The sequence below is a fragment of the Hordeum vulgare genome, chromosome 3H (assembly GCF_904849725.1).
Source record: "Hordeum vulgare subsp. vulgare chromosome 3H, MorexV3_pseudomolecules_assembly, whole genome shotgun sequence".
NCBI lineage: Eukaryota > Viridiplantae > Streptophyta > Magnoliopsida > Poales > Poaceae > Hordeum > Hordeum vulgare.
The window spans coordinates 589,435,185-589,441,784 of record NC_058520.1 but is presented as its reverse complement, the minus strand read 5'-3'; the positions used below and the strand labels follow the sequence as shown (position 1 = coordinate 589,441,784).

General features: G+C 39.0%; 1 pseudogene; it reads left to right on the top strand.

The window, feature by feature from the left end:
- Window positions 1-240: 240 nt before the first annotated feature.
- Window positions 241-1,910, top strand: LOC123442139 (annotated as a pseudogene).
- Window positions 1,911-6,600: the final 4,690 nt, after the last annotated feature.

Below are 6,600 nucleotides of genomic sequence, written 5' to 3'. Positions count from 1 at the left end.
TTGTGATGCTGCCGCCGCCGCCCCTCCTCTCCGACGCGTCCGTCACCGGAGCCGCCCTACTCGCCCGCTCACGCACGCCTCTTGCTCCTATGGTTCGCGACTCCCTCCCTGCTCCAAACTCTTGAATGGTGCTGATTTAGACCTTCCTTCCACCTCCCTCCCGATTGGACCGGCGTCGTCGCCCGATTCGAAGCCCGAGGGAGCTGAGCCAAGCTCCTTGGCGCCCTGATCCGTTCATCCATGGTCAATATACTCGACCCCGAGCTGCGACTTCATCGGATCCATCATGGGAATGGGCATGGGCATGGGGATGGGGATGGGGATGGGGGACACCGTCCTTGCCCAGCCCGCCCCCGATTTCTCTGCCCGACATCACTTTATTGCCGTGTCACCGGTCAGTACCTCATCTCCTCACACTCCCGTGCTACTCTGAAGCTCATCCGTGCTGCCATCGCCGCCGCCCCTCCTCTCCGACGCGGCCGTCATCGGAGCCGCCCTCCTCGCCCGCCTCGTGCTCCCATGGTTCGCGGCTCCCTCCCTGCTCCAAACCCTAAGCCCCCATCCCCCTCACGCACCTGCTCACCTCTCCCCCTCCATCTCCCGCAGGACTCCTCTCCGGCCGCCACCACGCCGTTCGCGCCGACCGCGGCCTCCGCCCCGCCGCTCGAAGACTGTCTCTGCCTCCTCCGTGGCGAGCGCGACGAGCAGAAGAATGCTACTGAAATGCATATTTATTTGTTTTTGCTGTAAATTTACTTCAAAGGGAGAACATATGTGTGAAGCAGAAGTGAGAAGTTGAGAACTTCCATTAATCCTTCATGATGGAAATTTGCACAAAAATGAACTTCCTATTATCATGTGACAGGTTAAGAAGAAGAAGAAGAGCACAATGGATGCTTTGTTATCAGATATTTGCATCAGCATGTCCGCTGCTCCAACTTATTTGCCTGCTCATTACTTCAAGACTGAAGATTCTCATGGAAACACCAAGGAGTTTAATCTTATTGATGGGGGAGTAGCTGCCAATAATTCGGTACTATAGCTGCCTGTAGTTTTGCATAACATACAGCTTGGGGCATGTGCTTGATTCAGAGACTCAAGGATAGTCTTGAAATTTTGAAATAGACCTAATATCTGTCTTTGTTGTGTTTAGGCCTTAGTTGCCATTGGAGAAGTAAGCAAACAGATATTCAAGCAAGATTCAGATTTCTTCCCAATAAAACCTATGGACTATGGCCGGTTTTTGGTCATTTCACTTGGCACAGGCTCATCAAAATTTGAAGAGAAGTACGATGCACAAAAGGATAAATCATGGGGAGTGTTGGATTGGTTACTTAGTAGTGGTTCCACACCATTAGTAGATATCTTCACACGGGCAAGTGCAGATATGGTGGATATTCACATTGCTTCTGTTTTCAAAGCCTTGTATTCTGAGCAGAACTATCTGAGAATTCAAGTAAGTAAAATGCAGACAACTTATTTTGTACTCCCTTCGTTCCAAAATAAGTGTCGTTGTTTTAGTTCAAATTTTGGAACGGAGGGAGTACAATGCAACCAATAAATCAGCCTCCTTTTACTCAGAGAATACCATTTCTACATGACAGGATGATACCCTACGGGGGACACTCTCATGAGTTGATGTTGCCACCAAGGATAACTTGGAGAAACTTGTCAATGTTGGAGAGTTGCTTCTAAAGAAACCTGTCTCACGGGCAAATTTGGAGACTGGCCAGATGGTGCCCTACTTGTAGTGAAACAGAGGAGACCAATGAGGAAGCTCTCAAGAGGAATCAGGTTATTATAATTGCAGTATGCATCTCTACTTATTAGCTAATTAGCACCTTATTTTCAGATTTGCAAAGCTGTTGTCTGATGAAAAGCAAATTCGTCAAGCAAGATCACCGAAATGAAGTCCGGTCTTTTTTACGTCAATGCTCTGCCACAGAGAAATTTTCTCTGCATGGCATACCCAAGTTGCCTATTAGATTAGAAATATTTAGGAAATAAGCAGATTTATCTCATATTTTGGATAATTTTGCACCAGTTGTCGTCTATACATCTGGAAAAGGTTCATCTACAGCTGGTTTTACATCATATGTAACCGGAATAGTAGCTGGGTATGGCTTTCTCAACATTTTAGGACATTTTGTTATGATTGTCACAATCGATTTTTTTTCATTTAGATAATAGTATTCATTTTTGATGTGAGATATTAACATGTTTATTTTATCATTATGTAGAAAATGGGACAACAATCCCACGAAACAGGAAGAGCTGCAAAGAAATCAAGGTGGGTCTTGCATCCAAAACTCAAACACAACATTTTAGCGTTTTGTATTTCTCAGCTTCTCTTCTATCCCATCTTAACAGCAAGCCCACCTTTGAAAGTAACAATCCAGCGCTGGTTTAAGGATGAAGCAAATCCCACGCAAGTAACAGGTTAGTCTATTTTGATGCATACTCTTAATGTTCAAGCTATGACACTACTAACATCTGTCCACGTGCATATGTGGTGGTAGTGTCATTGCATCTTCGCGGAGATTGTAAGCCAAAATACGTATTGTGTAGGCTGAGCTCGAGAGCGGGTTGAACCTGTCTGATGCAGAACCCGTCGCGGCCGTAGCGGAAGCTCATCGTATGTATACTGAATATTGATTCTACATTTACGATACACTCATATCAATCCAGATCTTCAGAGAAAAAGCTATTTTAGTCAGTTTTTCAAGGCGTGCCAATCCACTCGGATATATATTACTGCATGTGAAATCTATGATGGTGAAGAAGACTAATTGAATCGAATACAAAGTTCCCTAGCAAAGCATAGGTGCACAAGGATGCTTTTATTTGATGATGAACTACACCTCTTCCAAAAACAGTTGACCCAAATGGCAGCCCTGGATCGATTATCTTGTTTCTATCACAGGTGATGTTTTTATTCCCTGTTCTGATCATGGAAACATGACTAAAGTTGTTGAAGGACACGACATGCATGTCTATTTATGACCTTGCTAATATGATATCGTTTCTTCTTGCCACGATATGGGTATGCATAGTATGACATGGTTAGTTGAGGCAAACGTGAGAAGAAATTAAATACTCGCGTACACACATGGTTTTAGTATATAGTTCTCTTGTGAATGTAGCAATATATATGGTGTACTGGTGATGGACCGGGTTCCAATATCAGCAAAATAATTACCGAAGGTTCACTACAAAGTGTATATGTTGCAACTGTGTCTTAATGGGCTTACACATGGTTTCATCATTCTGAACCAACATCAACTGTTGGAACTCTGGCATATATTTCTCATCAATATGGTCACAAATTATAATCCATTCTCGTGTGCTTTAAACTGTCTTGTGCATACTCTGCCATCTGCTGCCTAATTAATTGATTTTGCTAGACAAGCTTTACTTGCTTTCTGAATCTTACACCCACCTTTTGTTGGCAACATGATGTATCCTACCCTTATCATTTGTAACAAGTTGATTTATCGGTCTATTTTTGTTTGTGGGTGCAAACTATGGTTTTATGGTTGTACTGTATAGAAATATTTTTCTCCTTTCGACAATGTTACCGTTCTCCACTATTTTACTTAACTTTCTCCTGGCGGTATCCATGTTGTTAATTGAATTTCACTATACATATTAGTGAGTAAAGTTGATGAGATCTCACCTATTCTTCATTGCTTGCATGCACCATATGAAGACCATTTTCCTAAGATACCAAGTGAATCCATATAATCTTATCTCTCACAATCTTTCATCTCAAGTTCATTGTTGTCACATAAAAATAGTTTGGTTCCGGTGTCATTCCGTCACAATGAGAACCAAATTCAAAACTCAATGATTTATAGGCTATACCATAGTGAATCACCAACAAATTCTCAAGATCTAAGACTAACATAGTTCCATCCAATGTTTGTAACTCATATAATAAAATAGATGTCCTAAAAATGAATAAAATAGATGTATCTATAACTAAAATAAGTCTAGATACATCCATTTCTAGGACAAGTATTTCCGAACGGAGGGAGTATATTCTATTTTTATTATTGATTTAATTACCATAAATTAAGTAGTACAAAATAACTTCATAGCTGCACTTGCAGCTTCTCCTTTTCCTGAAACATTGTTAAAATGTGATAAGTTAATTGGACAAAACTAAATTAGATACCAGCAACCCTCCATGGCTCCGAACTCACTTGCATTTTATAGTCTCCCCTTTCGAATTTTCATCATCTTAAAAATATCAAGCATTACATCCTTAATAATGGTACTTACCAATATCAACAACTCGGTCTAAATTGGGGAACATTTGATGGTTCATAAATTGTTAATTGAAATGCAAAGTTTAGGTCCAATGTCATCCAATATTTTGAATCATCATACCAATCTTCTGGAGGATACGCACGCACTTACACAAGCGACACGAGAATCGATAAATCAGCCGAGGCCTATTTTGGGCTTTCACTTGGAATTCGTATCTAGAGTACTTTCTCGGATTAGAATATTTTAATTTCCCTAAAAGGATCGCGTGTGCATCCGTTGGGTTCAGCCAAATCAAATTACATAATTCACAGCCTTTTATTGTATCCATGACTTTGTTGTATCAATATTCACATACATATTTAATTGGAGTACTCCAACAAAAATACATGGCTTCAAAAGAGTGTAGAACATATCGTGAAACATTGATAAATTACCGTCTCACGAGATTTCAGACATTCATTGTTCTATTTTCTAGCATGCCCAATTTTTATGCCCATCTATAGTCTTTACTCTTATTTGATGTTTAATATGTTAACATAATTGGTAGTCCTTTATTATGTACATGTCTTTGTCATACCAATGTTCACATTCATATTTCCTTTCTTTTTATATCGATGTCCTATCCGTATAAATACTCACATACATAATTATGATTTGTCTCACACACTCAATGTTTTATTTTTTAGCATCAGTCATATCCAATTTTTTCATCCGTACTTAAACTTGTAAAATTATTCCATAACATGAACATAGGCAATGAACAATGGATGCCACTTCTCTGGCAGCTGGACGTCAGGTGCATGTTACAAAGTTGACCTAACTTGCAATGAGATCTGTATCGATATTCATGGGACTTTATGGAGTGAACAGTATATTCCATTTAATTAGTGTTATAGTTTGTGGTTTGGTAAGGTTGCGCCCAATATTGCCAAATTTCTGTTTTCTTTTTATCATACTCAACATATCCCTTTTTTGGGAAGAGAGAAGTTTATGTGTGTGCCCAACATGGTCATCGACGAGGACTCACTTGTCAAGAAATGGCTAGGCACAATTCTTGTTGGTTGCGCACCATTTTCAAATAGTGTTATCGTTGGCTAAATTGGTATGCCAGCTGTAAATGGTCAGTGCTGGCATGGATATTTTTGGATATGCTATAAATTTGTTGGCCCGCCTGTACTCACCATCTGGAAGATAGTGGTGGCGTTCCATTTTTGTGTACGCCGTAGATAATTAATTAGTGTTGACGTGCCAGATTGTTGTACCCCATACATTATATTTTCACTTAAACTAGTATTTTAAGTATATAAAGATTATTTATGTAGTCAGAAAATAGAAAACATTTTATTTTACATTTTGGACATCATTACTGTTAACAGTTCTAATTGTGTATATTTAATTATGTTTAGTCTTTCATCTATAGTTATACTAATTTATGACTCCCAAGAAATTACCATATTAATTAAAATTTACGAGCCGTTAATTTGGTGGGGTCAAGTTATAACGGTGTAGATTAACACATGTGAGTCCTCCGCTGAAACGATGAGATATTTATTAAGTTGTCAAATAACCATATGACATCAAGTTATTTACACGCATGTTTTGGTTCTTTTACAATCTGCACGCATCTGACTTACCCACTAGCTATCTCATACTAGGACTCACGTAAATTATACAGTAGGTTTCTATCCCTCATCGACTCTCTAATTTGTGACTCCCAAGAAATTACCATGTTAATTAAAATTTACGAGCCGTTAATCTAGTGGGGTCCAGTTATAATGGTCTAGATTAACACATGTGAGTCCTCCGCTGAAACGATTAGATATTTACTAGTCGTCCACCCGTGCGCTCGCACGGGCTAGCTATAGATATTTCTATTGTTTGCATAGGTGATCGAGGTCAAATTTATTGAGAAGAGAATAATGTTTGCAATTGAGATAAAAAAATCTGGTTCCTACCATTACTATAATGGATGAGCACCAAATTAATTAGGAATGATAAGACATTACACAATAACAAGTTATGTGACGACTTTGGATCATATGAAACGGCTTAATTTGTCCCTAGATAATTTGTGTTTATATTTCCTTGATAGAAATCAGTGGTTACTTTATAAATAGTTGACTGACTTAGGAACTTTTGTTTATAACTTATGGCACTTTTCATATCAGCAAGAAATCTATAAACATTATAATGTTGTGTTATCTAATATAAAATAAATGTCTCACTCATATTGAAAGATAAAAGAACTATATATTTCATCTTGGAATTATTGTATCCCAAACTATTATGTGTAAATAAAGATTAACATAATAATTCAAATACGCAACT